Below are 20,224 nucleotides of genomic sequence, written 5' to 3'. Positions count from 1 at the left end.
TTCTTCAATTTCAGTCTGAATTTGGCAAAAAGGAATCATTTGGCATTAGTCATTAGGGAAATGAAAGTCAAAAACAAAATGAGATACCACTTCATACGTACTAGAATGGTCATTTTAACAACAATAAGAACAATAGAAAATAACAAGTGTTGATAAGGATGGGGAGAAATTTGAACTCTATACATTGCTGATGGGAATGCAAAATGGTATAGCACACTGTAGAAAACAGTTTGGCATTTCCTCAAAAAGTTAAATACAGAATTGCCACATGATCTGATAATTCCACTCCTGAATATACGGTGGACCTTTGACTAACACAGGGTTAAGCTACCATGGTCAACTTATACATGGATTTTTCCCCCCAATAAATATGTATTACAACATAACAGGAACCAAGATTGGTTGAATTGGGTGTGCAACCATGGATATGGAGGGACTGTAAAGATATATGTGAATCTTCACCTGCCTGTGTTATTCAAGAGTCGATTGTATGTCCAAAAGAATTGAAAACAGATGTTCCAGCAAAAACTTGTACAGAAATGTCCATAGCAGCCTAAAAGTAGAAACAACCCAAATGTGCACCAATGAATGACTTAATTAATTAAATGTGTTGGGGCCTCCCAGGTGGCGCTAGTGATAAAGAACCCTCTTGCCAATGCAGGAGATAGAAGAGACATGGGTTTAATCCCTGGGTTGGGAAGGTCCCCTAGAGAAGGAAATGGCAACCCACTCCAGTATTCTTGCCTGGAAAATCCTATGGACAGAGGAGCCTGGAGGGCTACAGTTCATAGGTTGCAAAGAGTTAGACAGGACTGAGATGACTTAGCATTAGCCATAGAAAGGAATAATATTCAGTCATATAAAAGGATTAAGTAATAATATATACTACAAATAGATGAAGCTTAAGAATGTTATGCTAAATGAAGGAAGCTAAGCACAAAGGGCCAAGTATTTCTATTTATATGAAATATCTAGAACAGGCAAATCTGAATACTGAGATATATCAGTCTGTATGGCCCAATAGAGTTAGAAAGCAGCTTAGTGGTTGCCAGGAACTGAGGGAAGAAGAGACCAGGAAATTACTGCTTAAAGGGGATGAGATTTTTGTTTGGGGTGATGAAAAACTAGATGGTCACGATGTTTGCACAACATTATAAATGTAATTGGTGGCAATAAATTGTAAACTTTAAAAGATTAAAATTGTAAATTGAATGTTGTATGTATTTTACCGCAATAAAAATGTAATGCCTTACTCTTTGGTCCAGAAATTTCAATTTTAGGAATCTACCCAGAAGAAATAATGGGATGGATGTGAAGATACAGTCAAAACAATGCTCATTGGTGAGTTATTTAGAATGTTAAAAAAAAAGTGGGACAGTCCAGAAGTAGAGTGTTGGCTTAGTATATTATAACATATCTTATTATGGAATATTATGCAGTTATAAAAATCATATTGGAGAATACTTTATGGACATGGAGAAATATTCTGGATAATATGTCAAACAAACAAAAACATAGATCACAGAGCAAATACAAGGATCATCTTTTTTGTAAGAAAAACACTGCAAAAGGACCAGAAAGTTATAAACCAAAAGGTTAACAATAGTTACTTTGGATATTGATGTTACAGGTAAATTTTGATAATGTTCTTTTATTTTTTTGTGTATTTTCTAAGTTTTCTACTCTGAAAATGGATAATTTTTGTAACTTGAAAGAATAAACAATGAATGCTATTTATAGCAAGAAAACTATACCAATATCCTTAAAAAAATCTTAAAAAAACTTTTTAAAGAAGAAAATAAAAATCATCTATAATCCCATTACTTAATGAGAAATTTTATATTTAGCATGTTTTCTTTTGCATGTGCTAGTGCTTACTTTCACACTCACTTTGTGTGTACGTGATATATATGAATTAGTAAATCCACATAAGTATAGAGTATGTTATTTACTTCAGTTACTACATATCAATAACTATAAATTAATATTTTATATAAAAGAACTATTCAGTTAAGTTCAGTTCAGTCACTCAGTCGTGTCCCACTCTTTGTGACCCCATGAACTGCAGCACACCAGGCCTCCCTGTCCATCACCAACTCCCGGAGTCCACCCAAACCCATGTCCATCGAGTTGGTGATGCCATCCAACCATCTCATCCTCTATTGTCCCCTTCTCCTCCTGCCTTCAATCTTTCCCAGCATCAGGGTCTTTTCAAATGAGTCAGATCTTCACATCAGGTAGCCAAAGTATTGGAGTTTCAGCTTCAGCATCAGTTCTTCCAATGAACACCCAGGACTGATCTCCTTTAGGATGGACTGGTTGGATCTCCTTGCAGTCCAAGGGACTCTCAAGAGTCTTCTCCAACACCACAGTTCAAAGGCATCAATTCCTTGGCACTTAGCTTTCTTTATAGTCCAACTCTCACATCCATACATGACTACTGGAAAAACCATAGCCTTGACTAGACGGACCTCTGTTGACAAAGTAATGTCTCTGCTTTTTAATATGCTGTCTAGCTTGGTCATAACTTTCCTTCCAAGGAGTAAGCATCTTTTAATTTCATGGCTGCAATCACCATCTGCAGTGATTTTGGAGCCCAAAAAAAATAAAATCTGACACTGTCTCCCCATCTATTTGCCACGAAGTGATGGGACCAGATGCCCTTTGATCTTAGTTTTCTGAATGTTAAGTTTTAAGCCAACTTTTTCACTCTCCTCTTTCACTTTCATCAAGAGGCTCTTTAGTTCTTCACTTTCTGCCATAAGGGTGCTGTCATCTGGATATCTGAGGTTATTGATATTTCTCCCAGCAATCTTGATTCCAGCTTGTGCTTCCTCCAGCCTAGCATTTCTCATGATGTACTCTGCATATAGGTTAAATAAGCAGGGTGACAATATACAGCCTTAACATACTCCTTTTCCTATTTGGAACCAGTCTGTTGTTCCATGTCCAGTTCTAACTGTTGCTTCCTGACCTCTATACAGGTTTCTCAAGAGGCAGGTCAGGTGGTCTGATATGCCCATCTCTTTCAGAATTTTCCACAGTTTATTGTGAAAAGAACTGTATGACCATTGTAAAAATTTAAATGGTTATTGAAGTACTTTATAAAAGTCTACTGTTCCCCTAGTCTTTCTCCAATCCTACGTTAAACAACTACCAATATTGATAGCATTCCATAAAATTTGATCATAAATATTATATATACATTATATATAAATCTATCTTATTCTTTGTAATAGCTGTCAGAGTTCTACACTGTGGGAATTTTTAAAAATTTATTTATTTTTAATTGAAGGATAATTGCTTTACAATATTGTATTGGTTTCTGTCATACAGCAGCATGAATCGGCCATAGGTATATATGTACCCTCCGTCTTGAACCTCCCTCCCACCTCCCACCCCTTCCCACCCCTCTAGGCTGTGAGTGTCCCGGTGTGAATTCCCTGAGTCGTACAGCAAATTCCCACTGGCTGTCTATTTTTACATATGGTAATGTTCCACATTGTATGAATTTACCATACTATGTCTCCTAATGATGGACATTTTTTTACTTTAACCAGTCTTTACTGGTAAAGGAGACTTTAACCAGTCTCCTAATGATGGACATTTGGTTACTTCCAATACTTTTTTTATTGGCTATTAGAACAATGGTAATGGAGCTGCTCTGTTCATATATATCTGCATGCTTATCATAGTATTTCTCCAGATGCATATGACATTTTAAAGGCAGAAATGATAAGACTTGTTGACAGGTTTGTTAAGAAGCCTGATTTTTTCAGTTCAATCAAGAGTTGAATTATGCATTAATTCATACACAACAAAATTTATAAAACTCTGAATTACAAACTAGGATGCCAATTTGGAAAGTTATAGTAAGAGGTATATCTGTTTGAAACTAGAAATCCATTCTCCAAAACACCCCTTCTCTTGATTATGAATCATCCAGTGACCAGAAAGTTGCTCCAAGAACTGAGTATTATACGATGACTGCAAAACTCCGCCCTTTAGCTAGGTACTTTTACTCATAGTGCTGAAAGCTCGTTGACATATTCTTACTTAACAGTTCTAACAGTTGTTAGAACTTAACAGTTCTAACAACAACTCTGTAATGAATTTATCCTTGTTTATCACGTCAGTTTTCATTATTTGGGATTCCCTCTCATTTTGAGACCAGTAGCCCTCTGTTCACTGGTTTGTTTCTTTAGATGAAACTCTGTGCAGTGTTCATATTAGGTGACTTTTTTCTTTTCCCTAGTTCTTTAAGTTCTCAAAGAGGCTGAGGCAAGATGAGGAGCATCACTCCTTCTTCCTTTTCTCCTTTTTAGTTGGTCTTCATGCATTTCATCTCAAATGGGGAAGTTCACTGACTGGAACCATCAGGCTTCCCACCCATTAAGCAGTGACCAGGGGGAGGAAAAGAGGGCAGTCTCAGCTTTTAGGGGCCTTTAGCTCAAATTTCTACAAGAATGGTAGAGGAAGAGGGTAGCCATTTCGGTCATGAATGATTGTATTCTCCTGGGCTAAGCCTATAAATATTAAACCCCAATTTTGTAGTGGTAAATGCCACCAAATTGAATTGCTTTTAAAACTACACATAACCCTGGCAAATATAATTTCAGCCCTTTTCTCACACTGCGGTATCCTTTTACTTACGCCATACTTTGACAGAGAAAGAATGGAACAAGCTTCATTTTGATTCATGAATGTTGTTTTTATTCTAAATGCCCCATGTGAGGGGAATGCAAATGGACACAAGATATATGCAAATTCACTTGCATACCCAGAGAAGGCAAATGAGGCTTAGTTCTTAGATTCCTTGATCAAGCTCCCTGGGTGAGAAGGGCTAAGGAAAGAGGTGTCTGTAAGTGAATTACAGAGAACGTCATGTTTGAGAAGGGAGAGGAGAGATGTTGGCTGCCATACAGCTCCCAGCATTCCAGAACCTGCATATAAAAGTGAGTGCAGCTGCCAAGGCAAGAGAAGGAGCTCAATGAAAGAACGGCCTTCACTGGCGTGAGGGCGCCCAGGGCACAGAATGCACACAGCAGGATAAAATGTAGTCTCCAACTTTTCTGCTTTAAGTCTTGACCCCAAATCCCTGCATATGTCTTTAAACCCCTGACTATCTCTTAATGCCTCATCCCTCTCTCTTTTAAAACCAAAGCCAAGACTAGGGTGCAGTGAGTAAGGCAAAACATATAAGAGGAGTCCCCAAAATCAGTAATCAAAATAAACAATGTTTTAGTATAGCATTTTTTAAAATTCAAAATTAATGCAAAATATCTATGTTGAACAAAATTCCAGATTTTAAATGAAGACAGAATGCTATTGACCACTTTTGTGACCCTGCCTTAATCACCCTGATGGGCATGATAAAGGACAGAAACAGTAAGACCTAACAGAGGCAGACTTAACATCCGGTCCCATCACTTCATGGCAAATAGATGGGGAAACAATGGAAACAGTGACAGACTTTCTTTTCTTGGGCTCCAAAATCACTGCAGATGGTGACTGCAGCCATGAAATTAAAAGGCGATTGCTCCTTGGAAGAAAAACTATGACAAACCTAGGCAGCATATTAAAAAGCAGAGTTATTACTTTGCCGACAAAGGTCTGTCTAGTCAAAGCTATGGTTTCTCCAGTAGTCATGTATGGATGTGAGAGTTGGACCATAAAAGAAAGCTGAATGCAGAAGAATTGATACTTTTGAACTGTGGTTTGGAGAAGACTCTTGAACGTCCCTTGGACTGCAAGGAGATCCAACCAGTCCATCCTAAAGGAAATCAATCCTGCATATTCATTGGAAGGACTGATGCTAAAGCTGACACTCCAATCCTTTGGCCATCTGCTCTTCGCATCAGGTGCGAAAAGCCGACTCATTGGAAAAGATCCTGATGCTGGGAAAGATTGAAGGCGGGAGGAGAAGGAGACAACAGAGGATGAGATGGTTGGATGGCTTCACCAACTCAGTGGACATGAGTTTGAGCAAGCTCTGGGGGTTGGTGATGGACAGGGAAGCCTGGTGTGCTGCAGTCCATGGGGTCTCAAGGAGTTGGACACGACTGAGTGACTGAACTGAACTGAACAGAGGCAGAAGAGATTAAGAAGTGGCAAGAATACACAGAAGAACTATACAAAAAAGGTCTCAATGACTGGGAAAACCATGATGTGTAATCACTTACATAGAGCCAGATATCCTGGAGTGTGAAGTCAAGCAGACCTTAGGAAGCTTTACTGCCTACTAATAAAGCTAGCAGAGGTAATGGGATTCCAGCTGATTTACTTCAAATCCTAAAAAATGATGCTTCGAAAGTGCTGCACTCAATATGTCAGCAAATTTGGGAAACTCAGCAGTGGCCACAGGACTGGAAAAGATCGGTTTTCATTCCAATTCCAAGGAAGGGCAATGCCAAAGAATCCTCAAACTACCAGACAAATGTGCTCATTTTGCATGCTAGTAATGGAGTACATCATGAGAAACGCTGGGCTGGAGGAAGCACAAGCTGGAATCAAGATTGCCAGGAGAAATATCAATAACCTCAGATATGCAGATGACAGCACCCTTATGTCAGAAAGTGAAGAGGAACTAAAAAGCCTCTTGATGAAAGTGAAAGAGGAGAGTGAAAAAGTTGGCTTAAAGCTCAACATTCAGAAAACTAAGATCATGGCATCCAGTCCCATCACTTTGTGGCAAATAGATGGGGAGACAGTGGAAACAGTGTCAGACTTTATTTTTTTGGGCTCCAAAATCACTGCAGATGGTGATTACAGCCATGAAATTAAAAGACACTTGCTCCTTGGAAGGAAAGTTATGACCAAGCTAGACAGCATATTAAAAAGCAGAGACATTACTTTGCCAACAAAGGTCCATCTAGTCAAGGCTATGGTTTTTCCAGTGGTCATGTATGGATGTGAGAGTTGGACTGTGAAGAAAGCTGAGCACCGAAAAATTGATGCTTTTGAACTGTGGTGTTGGAGAAGACTCTTGAGAGTCCCTTGGACTGCACGGAGATTCAGCCAGTCCATCCTAAAGGAGATCAGTCCTGGGTGTTCATTGGAAGGACTGATGCTGAAGCTGAAACTCCAATACTTTGGGCACCTCATGTGAAGAGTTGACTCATTGGAAAAGACCCTGATGCTGGGAGGGATTGGGGGCACGAGGAAAAGGGGACGACAGAGGATGAGATGGCTGTGTGGCATCACCGACTCAATGGACATGGGTTTGAATAAATCCCGGGAGTTGGTGATGGACAGGGAGGCCTGGCGTGCTGCGATTCATGGGGTCGCAAAGAGTCGGACACGACTGAGTGACTGAATTGAACTGAACTGAACGTAATGCTCAAAATCATTCAAGCTAAGTTTCAGCAGTACATGAACTTCCAGACGTTCAAGCTGGATTTAGAAAAGGCAGAGAAACCAGAGGTCAAGTTGTCAACATTCGTTGAATCATAGAGAAAGCAAGGGATTTCCAGAAAAACATCTACTTCTGCTTCATTGACTATGCTAAAGCCTTTGACTATGGATCACAACAAACTAGAAAATTTTTCAAGAGATGGGAACACCAGAGCACCTTACAGGTCTCCTGAGAAACATGTATGCAGGTCAAGAAATAACAGTTAGAATTGGACATGAAACAACAGACTGGTTCAAAATTGGGAAAGGAGTATGTCAAGGCTGTATATTGTTACCCTGTTTATTTAACTTTTATACAGAGTGAAAGTGAAAGTGGAAGTCGCTCAGTCATGTCTGACTCTCTGGTCCATGGAATTCTCTAGGCCAGAATACTGGAGTGGGTAGCCTTTCCCTTCTCCAGGGGATCTTCCCAACCCAGGGATTGAACCCAGGTCTCCAGCACTGCAGGCAGATTCTTTACCAGCTGAGCCACAAGGGAAGCCCAAGAATACTGGAGTGGGTAGCCTATCACTTCTCCAGCAGATCTTCCCGACCCAAGAATCGAACCGGGGTCTCCTGCATTGCAGGTGGATTCTTTACCAACTGAGTTAAGAGTACATCATGCAAAATGCCAGGCTGGATGAATCACAAGCTGGAATCAGGACTGCCAGGAGAAATACCAACAACCTCAGATATGAAGATGATACCACTCTAATGGCAGAAAGTTAATAGGAACTAAAGAGCTCTTCATGAGGGTGAAAAAGGGGAGTAAAAAAGCTGGCTTAAAGCTCAACATTCAAAACTAAGATCATGGCATCTGGTCCCATCACTTCATGGCAAATAGAAGGGGAAAAAAGCTCCAAAATCACTGTGGACTGTGACTGCAGTCATGAAATGAAAAGACGCTTGCTGTTCAGAAGGAAAGCTATGAAAAACCTAGACAGTGTATGAAAAAGCAGAGACATCACTTTGCTGACAAAGGTCCATATAGTCAACACTATGGTTTTTCCAGTAGTCATGTATATATGTGAGAGTTGGATCATAAAGAAGGCTGAGCACCAAAGAATTGATGCTTTTAAATTGTGGTGGTAGAGAAGACCCTTGAGAGTCCCTTGGATGGAAAGGAGGTCAAACCAGTCAATCCTAAAGGAAATTAACCCTGAATATTCATTGGAAGGACTGATGCTGAAGCTGAAAACTCCAATACTTTGGCCACCTTATGTGAAGAACTGACTCAATGGAAAAGACCCTAATTCTGGGAAAGATTGAAGCCAAAAGGAGAAGAGGATGAGATGGTTAGATAGCATCACTGACTCAGTGGACATGAATCTGAGGAAACTCCAGAAGACAGTGAAGGACAAGGAAGCCTGGTGTGCTGTAGTCCATGGGGTTGCAAAGAATCAGACATGGCTGAGTAACTGAATAACATCACCCCGAAACTGACCTTGGTTCCAATAAAACTTTATTGGCAAAGCAGGTGTCTAGTTGTAGTTTGCCAATTTGATTTTTTTAGATTATTGCATTAAAGTATTGTTTATCTCCATGATTGAATTTTCTGGCACCTCTTAAATCTGGTGCTCAAGGTGAGTGTCCCTCAGTCAGTCAGTTCAGTTGTTTAGTCGCGTCTGACTCTTTGCAACCCCATGGACTGCAGCACGCCAGGCCTCCCTGTCCATCACCGGAATTTACTCAAACTCATGTCCACTGAGTCAGTGATGTGATGTCATCCAACCATCTCATCCTCTGTTGTCCCCTTATCCTCCTGCCTTCAATGTTTCCCAGTAACAGGGTTTTTTCAAATGAGTCAGTTCTTCCCATCAGATGGCCAAAGTATTGGAATTTCAGCTTTAGCATGAATGAATGTTCAGGACTGATATCCTTTAGGGTGGACTTCTTGCAGTCCAAGGGACTCTCAAGAGTCTTCTCCAACACCACAGTTCAAAAGCATCAATTCTTCAGCACTCAGCTTTCTTTATGGCCCAACTATCATACCCATACCTGACTACTGGAAAAACCATAGCTTTGACTAGATGGACCTTTATTAGCAAAGTAATGTCTCTGCTTTTTAATATGCTGTCTAGCTTGGTCATAACTTTCCTTCCAAGGAGCAAGCGTCTTTTAATTTCATGGCTGCAGCCACCATCTGCAGTGATTTTGGAGCCCAAGAAAATAAAGTCTGTTACGGTTTCCACTGTTTCCCCATCTATTTGCCACAAAGTGATGGGACCAGATGCCATGATCTTTGTTTTCTGAATGTTAAGTTTTAAGCCAACTTTTTCATTCTCCTCTTTCACTTTCATCAAGAGGCTCTTTAGTTCTTCTTCACTTTCTGCCATTAGGGTGGTGTCATCTGCATATCTGAGGTTATTGATATTTCTCCTGGCAATCTTGATTCCAGCTTGTGCTTCCTCCAGCCCAGCGTTTCTCATGATGTACTCTGCATATAAGTTAAATAAACAGGCTGACAACACACAGCCTTGAGGTACTCCTTTCCCTATTTGGAAACAGTCTATTGTTCCATGTCCAGTTCTAACTGTTGCTTCCTGACCTGCATACAGATTTCTCAAGAGGCAGGTCAGGTGGTCTGGTATTTCCATCTCTTTAAAAATTTTTCACTGTTTGTTGTGATCCACACAATCAAAGGCTTTGGCATAGTCAATAAAGCAGAAGTAGATATTTTTCTGGAACTCCCTTACTTTTTCAGTGATCCGGTGGATGTTGGCAATTTGATCTCTGGTTCCTCTGCCTTTTCTAAATCCAGCTTGAACATCTGGAGGTTCACAGTTCACATACTGTTGAAGCCTGACTTGGATAATTTTGAGAATTACTTTACTAGTGTGTGAGATGAGTGCAATTGTGCGGTAGTTGAAGCATTCTTTGGCATTGCCTTTCTTTGGGATTGGAATGAAAACTGACCTTTTCTGGTCCTGTGGCCACTGCTGAGTTTTCCAAATTTGCTGACTTACTGAGTGCAGCACTTTCACAGCATCATCTTTTAGTGTCACTCACCCTGCTCTAGTTCTAGCCTTGTTTCAATCCCTCCTCTTCTTTTTAAACTTTATGACAGTTGTTTGCGAATAAGCTCTTTTCTGGACTTGGCTCAATATAATGAGACCTGGGAATATGCAGGATATACTGGTTTCTGCAGAGAGCTTTTCCTCACTCCACCTGCCTTCCTTACCTTCTTTCTCTGAAATCAGTTTCCCGGCAGAGCATTCTTGATTGTCCTTCCCTTTCCTCTTGTTTGCTTCATGTTTCTTTTTCTCAGCACCATCTCCTAAATTTCTTGATCTCAGCTTTCCAAGTTCTGTGCAAGTTCCAAGCACCTCAATTCTTGTACTAATTTTAGACAACTAGGATGAAAGAGAAGTTTGCTCTTCTTGTGAGAAATTTGCTTGTGCTTGAATCATGTCCATGCCCAGGGTAGACTAAGATGATTTTCTTAGAAGAATGGACAGTGTGTATATGCCATGACACCGGCATGTCAGACTATCCTTGAGATACTCTGTTTATAAAAGAAAAGTTATTACTTTTCTTTACTTTGGGTGGCCTTCACATTTATATTCCATTCTAGGTTTGTACAATAGACTGATATCATACTTAATTACAATAGAGTAACTGAAGCTAAGTCGCTTCATTTGTGTCCGAATCTTTACAATCCTGTGGACCCTATGTAGCCTGCCGGCCTTCTCTGTCCATGGGATTCTCCAGGCAAGAGTGGGTTGCAATGCCCTCCTCCAGGGGATCTTCCCGACACAGGGATTGAACTCACATCTCTTATGTCTCCTGCATTGACAGATGAGTTCTTTACTACTAGCGCCATCTGGGAAGCCCTGAGTAACATCATACATATTTTTAAATTATGTACATTAAAATACACACAATGAAAGAGAGGAGGAAAGAAGAGAGAGAGAGAAGAGAGAATTTACATTTTGAAGGTAAGGCTCAGCCATTCTTCTAAATGTGGATACATCCCAGAGGGAGCATGAGAAGGGAGAGGTGAATCTATTGTTTCCTTACAAAGCTGTGTCTATCAAAATGTACTTCATGAGGAATTTTAAGGCATTTTGGAGTAATTTGTCTGTGTTTAGTTTTTTCCTTATTGTTGATTTAGGAACTAACCCCCCATTAGAGACTATTCTACCAAAAGCAATGAATGATTGTTATTGTGTTTTGTCAGAGTGTTTTTCAATTGTTTAATGGATTTGCATTCTCTTTACCCAACCAAACTGACTGTCTTTGAAAGAAAATGTGAGGTCATAGTTATCACACAATATTTATTGCACTTAAACTTTTCTCCTTGGGGTTTGCAGCAGGGGTAGGTCAAGGCTGTGGGCTCTGTAGGTTGACTTTCCAGGTTCAAACTCTAACTCTGCCACTTGTTACTGTGTGACTTTGTGTAAGTTACTGCACTCAGTTGTTTTTTTTTTTTTTTCTCATTTGTAAGATGAATATAATGCTAAACCTAACCCCTTAGGGTTATTGGAAGGATTAAATGAAATAATGCAGATAATGTGCTTTGCCCAGCACCTGGTGTTTAGTAGGAATTCAGTAAATCTTAGCTGTGATGATAATAGGCTGGGATTGCATGACTGCATGGTGACCCTGCAGTTTGAGGAGTTGCCACTAAAAACAGTGACTTCTGACTATGGTGGTAAGATCCAGTCAGGCATGTGGTAGCATGTCATTCCAGTAAGTTATCCAGTACGTTATATCCAGTAAGTTATTGAGGTTTTTTCCCCCATAATATTATGTTTACTAAGTTTTCAGACCTGAACAATTTCTAAATCCTAAGGACCATGAAGAAAATACACTTGGAGCAAAATGGTATAAAATAAACTTAAGTAAAGTCTGGGTCCCTTTTTAATTTCCACTAACAGTAACTACATTTTAGTTCCTTGTCCTATTTCCAGGTGTTAATGAAAGATAACCTTCCATCATTAACAAACTTGCTTTGCATGTTTAAAATACTAGCCTTGGCACTGGTGCTCATAGGTCTTAGCTGCTTGGCAAAAAGACCATAAGAGCAGTTTCCTCCTATTTTCAGTTTTCTCATTCTCTTCCCTGGTGGGTGCTCAGTCCTCATTCTAGAATTTCTTAGGGGAAAAAAAAAAAACCTCATCACCCTTCTGATTATTTTATTTCTCTTCTCTTGGCAAAAACTTACAGGGAAAGATAAAAAAAGAATTGTGACCATATTGTGCACATACCCTTTTCTAATCAGGGGTTTCCTTGGTAGTTGGTTTTGCAGCCTCCAGCTGAGAAATTCCCCAGCTTCTACAACTCCTTTCTAATCATTGCTTAATATCATTAAAATTTGATTCTCTAGAGCAGAGGCTGGCAAACTATGGCCCACAACCCTGATGCCTGTGTTTGTAAATAAAGTTTTATTGGAACACAACCATGCACATTTGTTTACCTATTGTGTGTGGCTGCCCTCCTGCTATGACAGCAGAGTGGGGTAGTTGCCATGGAGACCAGATGGCTCAAAAGCCTAAAATATTGACTATCTGGCCCTTCCAGAGAAAGTTTGCAGACCCGCTGCTCTAGAGCATCTATAGCTTTCAGTTTGTATTAGTTATTTATCATCAAATAACAAATTACCCCCAAATTCAGCAGGTTAAGGCAAGAGATATTATTTCCCAGTATCTGTGGGTCAAGAATTCAGGAGTGGTTTTAACGGGGTGGTTCTGAGTCAGGGTTTCTCATTAAGTTTCAGTGAAGACATCAGCCAAGACTCCAGCGATCTGAAGGCTTGACTGGAGCTGAAGTCTCCACTTCCAAGAGGGTTTCCTCAGGTAGCCATTAGTAGAAGGCCCAGTTCCTTGCTAGTCGCTGGCAGGAGGTATCAGTTCCTTGCCATGTGGACCTCTGCACAGGGTTACTTGAGTGTCCTCACAACATAGCAATCGACTTTCTTCCAGCAATCTACTTTCTTCCAGCAAGTGATCTGAGGGCAAGGAGAAGACTGTAACATCTTTTATGATCAGGATTAGATCAGGACATCTTTTAGTGTCAGAATTCACACACCCTTATTTGCACATTATTCTATTTATTAGAAGAAAGTTACTAATTTCAGTCCATACTCAGAGGAGAATTAAGCTTCATCTTTTATTTTTAGTTATTTATTTTTTGGAGCTTTGAGGTATTTTATGATAAAAAGCTGGTACCCACGTACACAAATGAATAAGAACTTAAAATTCATCATACATTTACTTCATTTTCTAGCTTGAGCTTCTAGTAAATCTTTAGCTTCATTGATTTTGACTGCTATCTAAGGAGATCCTGTCTTGTCTGGGTGATTTAAATGCACAATTCATCGATGAGCATCTCTTATTTTTTTCTTTATTGGCAGTAGGACTTAAACCTAATATTAATACTGCTTCCCATTTTGTCACTTTGCATTCAAACCCATCTCTGTAATGGTCACTGGTGAAGGCAGACTTGGATAGACTGTGAAAAATCTGTTTTACCTGAGAGTCCACATGCCTCATGGCTTGCAAAGCATAACGACCTGCACAATGGTCAGTCTAACTGCTACCACTATACTGGCCATAGTTCCAGCTCAGCTCCCCTGCCCCCTCGGAGACTGTGGTTCATTCCAGCCAGAGGCCACAGCCACCAATTCCACACCTCTTTCAGAAAGCAACGCGGCCACCACCAGCAAGCACAAATTGCCCACACATGGGTGTCCCAGGGATTCAGCTTCATCTAGTAAAGGAAAATGTATCGAAGAATTTATGGACATATTTTAAAACCACCATCCTTAATTTCAATCCATTTTTTTCCTGTGAATCTTGGACTTTTTTAAAAATTTATTTTTAATTGGAGGATAATTGCTTTACAGTGTTGCATTGGTTTCTGCCGTACAATAACGTGAATCAACCATTAAGTACACATATGTCCCCTCCCTCTTGAACCTATCTCCCACTACCCCCATCCCTCTGGGTAGTCACAGAGCACCACCAACACCTTTTTTAAGGAGTTTGTTTTGTTTTTTTTTAGGCCTACAAGAGGATTAAACTTTTCCTGCAAAGGACCAGTTAGTAAATAGTTTTGGCTTTGTGGGCTATAAGATCTTTGTTGCAACTATTCAACTCTGTATAAGGAAAGTAACCTAGGACTTTCCCTGGTGGTCCAGTGGCTAAGACTCCACGCTCCCAATGCAGGGGGCCTGGGTTCCATCTCTTGTCAGAGAATTAGATCCCACATGCCACAACCAAGAGTTGGCACTCCACCACTCAAAATCCTGCATGCTGCAACAAAGATTCAAGATCCCCAGTGCTGCAACTAAGACCCGGCACTTCACTGCACCCAGGTAAATAAATAAACATTTTTTTAAAAAGGAAAGTAAACTAGACAATAGATAAATGAATGGGCATGTCTGTGTTCTAATTATATTTTATTTACAAAAATAGGCAAGGAGTTGGATTTGGCTGATGGGCTGTAGTTTGCCATACTCTGGTCCAGAAGATTCTTCTTCAAGAACACAAACCAAAAAGTTGACTCACATAGCAGACATTTTTTTTTTTCAGTTTATTCTTTTATTTTTAAAAAAATACGGAACACTTCATGAATTTGCATGTCATCCTTGCTCAGGGGGCCATGCTAATCTCTGTATCATTTCAATTTCAGTATATATGCTGCTGAAGTGAGCATGAAGACATACAATTTTAAGCTGGGGATCTGTGCATCTTGGACCCTTCTCAACCAAGTGATAAACTCCTCCAGGATAGGAATCATGACATATAGTTCTTTTTATTCTCCTTCAGCATTCAATAAGGTTCTGAGCATGTAGTTGCTATCTGATTAATAATTGTTTATCATTTAATGGATTCATAGTATTCTATTATATGACTATTCTATAATACTGAAGCAATTCTTACTCTTTGTTAGTACAAATACGCTGCAGTACATATGGTTCTGCATGCATGTTTGTACACACATATGAGTATATTCTAGGAGAGATTCCTAGAAGTATAATTAAGTCAAAGATCATGTGTACTCTTAATCTGACAAAAAGAATTTCAAATTAATGTTAGTGTGTAATTTATTTCATATAACAAATGCACAATACTTCAGAACAAAATAAAGATCTATAAGGTGCTTTGAACTTCATAGACTTGTATTTCCTGTGCGATCTTCACAGAAACCTGTTAAGCTCTTTCTATGCCAAGTATAGAATGCTGATGACCAATGAATCTATTGTTAGGTGGTGTTTATAGATGATAGAGCAGGCAGAAATGAAATGTTTCCTATTTTTATGTCTTCAGAGAAGCCTCATAGAACTTTTAGATTTCCCAGAACATAATAGTGAAATTGCCGCTAGCACTGCCCTTGCTACATCAAAATTCCTTTCCTGAAAGTCCTTCTTAAAACACAAATCTATTCAGGAGACAGTATATCCCCTCATCTCCCTATCACGTCAGTGTATCCTATGGAAAGGGCCAAAGGATTGGCCTTGCATCAATGGACCATGAAAGGATGACATTTTAAAAAGTCATTTTCAATTAAAAGAACTTGTTGAAGAGGAAAGGAAGGGACCAAATTGTATTGAGTGCTTACTAAGTATCAGATTATTTACTCATGTTTCCTGTTAAAGTGGATATTATTAATCTCTCTTTCAGAGATGAAGAAATATGTTCCAGAGGATCTATTGACTTTATTTTCCAGTCAAGTTTAATTTGAATTGAGATCTTTCTAACACCAAAGTTGTGTCCACTATATGATACTGCCTCCCACTATGCTCAGAGTGTATTGATATTCTCATGCTACAAACATACAAGACCTCAGACCACTGATTTCCTGAGCCTGGCCTTATGGCACGAATCAGCTTCAGGAAAATTTCAGCCTTTGCTCTGTCCAAGAATAAAGCAGGAGCTGTCCATCTGAAAGCAGACTGTTCAGCAGGTAAAGGGAAACCAGCAGAAAATAGGATAACCAGAAGTAATTACCTTGACCTAGAGTGGAGAGAAATGAATGACTTAATTTAGTCATATTGTCTGGTCATTATGCTAATTAGAGGAAATAAAAAAGAAAGAGAAGGCAAATGGAAAGGAAAAGAGTGGTGGTTAGGGGAATACCTGAGAGAAATAAACTGTTTGCAATTTATGATTCCAATGAGGTAAAACCAAAACCGAAATTTCTTTGCACTGCCTCTTTATGACTTTACTTTAGGGGGAAAATTATTTTACTGTATTTCACCTTCTCTACTCAATAAATATTAGAAACAAACTTTGCAATTTTATAACTACTTCTCTCCCTGTGCTTGGAGATTGTTCCTGGATTGTATTTCTTCCAAATACAGAATATAAATGAACATATATATTATAATACAATAAAATAGCTAGAGTCAAATTTCACTCATGTGGACTCTAAATTCAGAATTTATTTTTAAAAAATCAGTCATGGGTTGCATTGAAATTTGTGTTATTGGGAGTATAGATTTTTAAAAAGAGTGAAGTCATTGAAAAACACAAGTGGTGATAGTCAACTCATTTAAGAGAATTAATTGCCTGCAAATAATGTAACACCTATTGCATAATTACTGCTTCTGTCTGAATTTAGGCCAAAAAAAGTTGAATTTATTCAGTAAAGAAACCCTTGTTTATATGGCATTCCACAACTGAATTAACCCCTAAGGGGATACTATGAAAAGTGATTGTGAAATTTGCTTAGTCATGTCCGACTCTTTGTGACCCCATGGACTATACAGTCCATGGAATTCTCCAGGCCAGAATACTGGAGGGGGTAACCTTTCCCTTCTCCAGGGGATCTTCCCAAGCCAGGGATTGAACTCAGGTCTCCTGTATTGCAGGAAGATTCTTCACCACATGGGAAGCCCTCTACTACACAAACTTAGATTGACTTTTTGGGAATGTTGAAAGTAAGAGGTTAAAAAATACTTTTTGGAAGGAAGGGTTAAGCTAAAAGATTAGAGTCTAGAAATTGGAATCGACACGTAAGAGGTTTTTTGGTGACATCCAGAGGTTAGCTCTGGTAGTGTGGTGTGGATGGAAGCAAATTTTCAGGGATTTTCAGGAATGACTAAGTAGTAAGTAAATGGAGCATTCTATAGAACATACATTCCAAATATTTGGCAGGGGAATGAAGGAGAAAAAGGATAGTGATGATGGGGGATGGACAATAATGGCAAGTGAAGTGAAGTGAAGTCACTCAGTCGTGTCCGACTCTTTGCAACCCCATGTACTGTAGCTTCCCAGGCTCCTCTGTCCATGGGATTTCCCAGGTAAGAATACTGGTGTGGTTTGCCCTTTCCTTCTCCAGGAGATCTTCCCAGCCCAGGGATTGAACCCAGGTCTCCCGCATTGTAGACAGACGCTTTACTGTCTGAGCCACCAGGGAAGTAAATGGAGATTTTTGCAAAAAGTGGGAGATTTCTGCATGATGGTAGGCAGAAAAAGATTGTTCTAGAAAGGGATGGGATTAAAATACTGGGTAGAAATGAGGAAATTAATAAATTAGACTTTATAAGAGAGAAAATTCTGCTCTTTAAAAGACAGTCTAAGAAAACGAGAAGACAAGGCACACAGGAGGAAGAAACATTTGCAAATTGCAGATCTGATAAAGTACTGGTAAACTGAAGTCTTTAAGTAAAAGATTCACTAAACTCAATAACAAGAAAATAATCCAAAAAAGAAAAAAAATGGGTAAAAGATTTAAACAGACACTTTACAGGAGAAGATATACAGATGGCAAACAAGTACATGAAAAGATGCTCGAGACAGTTAGTCATAAGGAAAATGCAAACTAAAATGTCAATGAGACATCACTACAAATCCTAGTAGAATGGCTTAAAAAATAAATAAAATGAAACGAACTGATGTCAAATGCTGGTAGGGATTCAAAATAACTGGAACTCTCATACATTGGTTTTGGGAATGTAAAATGGTACAGCCACTCTGGTAATTTCCTATAAAGATAAACATGCATTTATTCTATGACATAACAGTCCCATTCTGAGGTATTTATTCAAAAGAAATGAAGACTTACATCCACAGAAAAACTCTATGGGAATATGAAATATATCAATATTAAAAAAATATATATATATATATAGCTGAATCACTTTTCTTTATACCTGAAACTAACACAGTATTGTAAACCAATTATACTTCTGTAAAAAAAAAAACCTCTAAGGAGATATTTATAGCAGTTTTGTCCTTATTTTACAAAAGCTGGAAACATGCCAAATGTCCATTAACGTGAAATAGATTGTGGTACACCTGTACAATGGATTCTGTTCAGCAATATAAAGGAACAAACTACTGATACATGCAGCACCATTATTATACTCAGTGAAAGAAGCCAGATTTGAAAGACTACATATTGTATGATTCCATTTATACATTTGGAAAAAGGGAAACTGTAGGGATGGAAATGCAATCAGCAGTGGCAAGGGGGCTGAGGTAGGGGAGGTAAAAAGCAGTGTGACAGAACTTTTCAGGGTGATAGAAATATGACATATCTTGATTGTCATAATTGTTACATGACAGCACAAATTTGCCAAAATTCGTAGAACCTTACATCACAAAAGGATGAATTTTACTATATATAAATTATATCTCAATCAACTTGAAAAACAAATTTAAATGGCTGGGTAGAGAATAGTTTCTGGGCGAAAGTAGCAATACTTGAGCTGCATGGTTTTTCTTGCTTTCAAGATTTGCATACATGTTTCCTTCACATAAGGAGCCTCCCTCTTTCCTTTTTTTCCTGAGTAACTCCTTATTCTCCTTTGCGTTTCAGTAAAGCATCACTTCCCCACCCCCAGAAAACCTTCCCTGACCCCAAGACTAGGTTAACTTTTCCTGTTGTGAGTTCCTAATAACATGCTTATCTAACCCCTGTGGTATGTAGTATATCATACTCTATTGCAATTGCTTATTTAATCGTTTCTCCCCCTTTGTGCTGTAGACTCTGACAGCAGAAATAGCATCCATCTTAGTTAATTATTGTGTCCTTATATTTAGTACAGAGCCAGGAAAAATGTTTATTGAATAATATAAAGCAGAAGGTTTGGAATGGCTCAAGGAGAAATTGAACACTAAATTGATAAGTGATGAAAAATATGTAAGTTACTCCCAAAATTATGTCTCCATTTCTGACCTCATACCTATGTTCTACTACCATAATTCAGATTGTCTATGTGATAGCTTCACAGAGATGACCCACTGTTATTTTAGCCTTAATATATATTTCTAAGCAGAAGTAATTTTCTCCCTCCTCAATTTCATTCAAATTAAATTATTCTCCCAATTATTCTATTTCTGTCAAGTGGTATCTCTATCTTATAGTCTTCCAAAAGGGAAACCTAATTACATTTAACATCTCCTTCTATTTGCCCTCTCATCTAATTTGATCTAAAAAGTGTTCAGTCCTTCTTTTGAAATAATTCTCATTCACATTTACATTTTTTTTTTACTCCCACTGCTGTTCTTATACAGTCAAATATAATCAGAGAGGTAGATACCAAGCAAGAAAACACATATTCAAATATGTAATTATGACCTGAGATAAGTACATAGAGGAAATATAAACAGGGATGTTACAGAGAATTATGGGATGGGGAGGGCCTAATCCATGTAGAGTGGCAAAAGAGCACTTCTTTGAGAAGATAACATTTAAGCCAAGAAGAAGGAGAGAGAGAGCGAGCCAGCAATAGGGAGAATAGAAAGGAGACCTTACTGAACTGAAGGAAAAGAACATAGATAGGATTTGAGGTACGGGAAGAAATTGGAGTTCAATGATAGCATGTTCCAGAAACTGAAATAAGATGATTATAGCTGGAGGGCAGTGAGCAAGGGGGAAG

General features: G+C 38.9%; 1 protein-coding gene, 1 non-coding gene and 1 pseudogene across 4 annotated transcripts in view; 1 reads left to right on the top strand and 2 right to left on the bottom strand.

Annotated features, from left to right (window-relative positions):
* NRG2 (neuregulin 2) overlaps positions 1–20,224 on the top strand; it is a 256,782-nt gene that overhangs the window by 26,303 nt on the left and 210,255 nt on the right. The window lies entirely within an intron of this gene.
* Positions 13,480–14,193, bottom strand: LOC122700223 (annotated as a pseudogene).
* LOC122701119 lies at positions 14,947–15,051 on the bottom strand. The gene has a single exon (XR_006342966.1). It is a non-coding gene; the product is annotated as a U6 spliceosomal RNA (small nuclear RNA).

Source organism: Cervus elaphus, chromosome 9 (genome assembly GCF_910594005.1).
Source record: "Cervus elaphus chromosome 9, mCerEla1.1, whole genome shotgun sequence".
Classification (NCBI taxonomy): domain Eukaryota; kingdom Metazoa; phylum Chordata; class Mammalia; order Artiodactyla; family Cervidae; genus Cervus; species Cervus elaphus.
The sequence above is the reverse complement of the archived record's forward strand: the minus strand, read 5'-3'. Positions and strand labels throughout refer to the sequence as shown.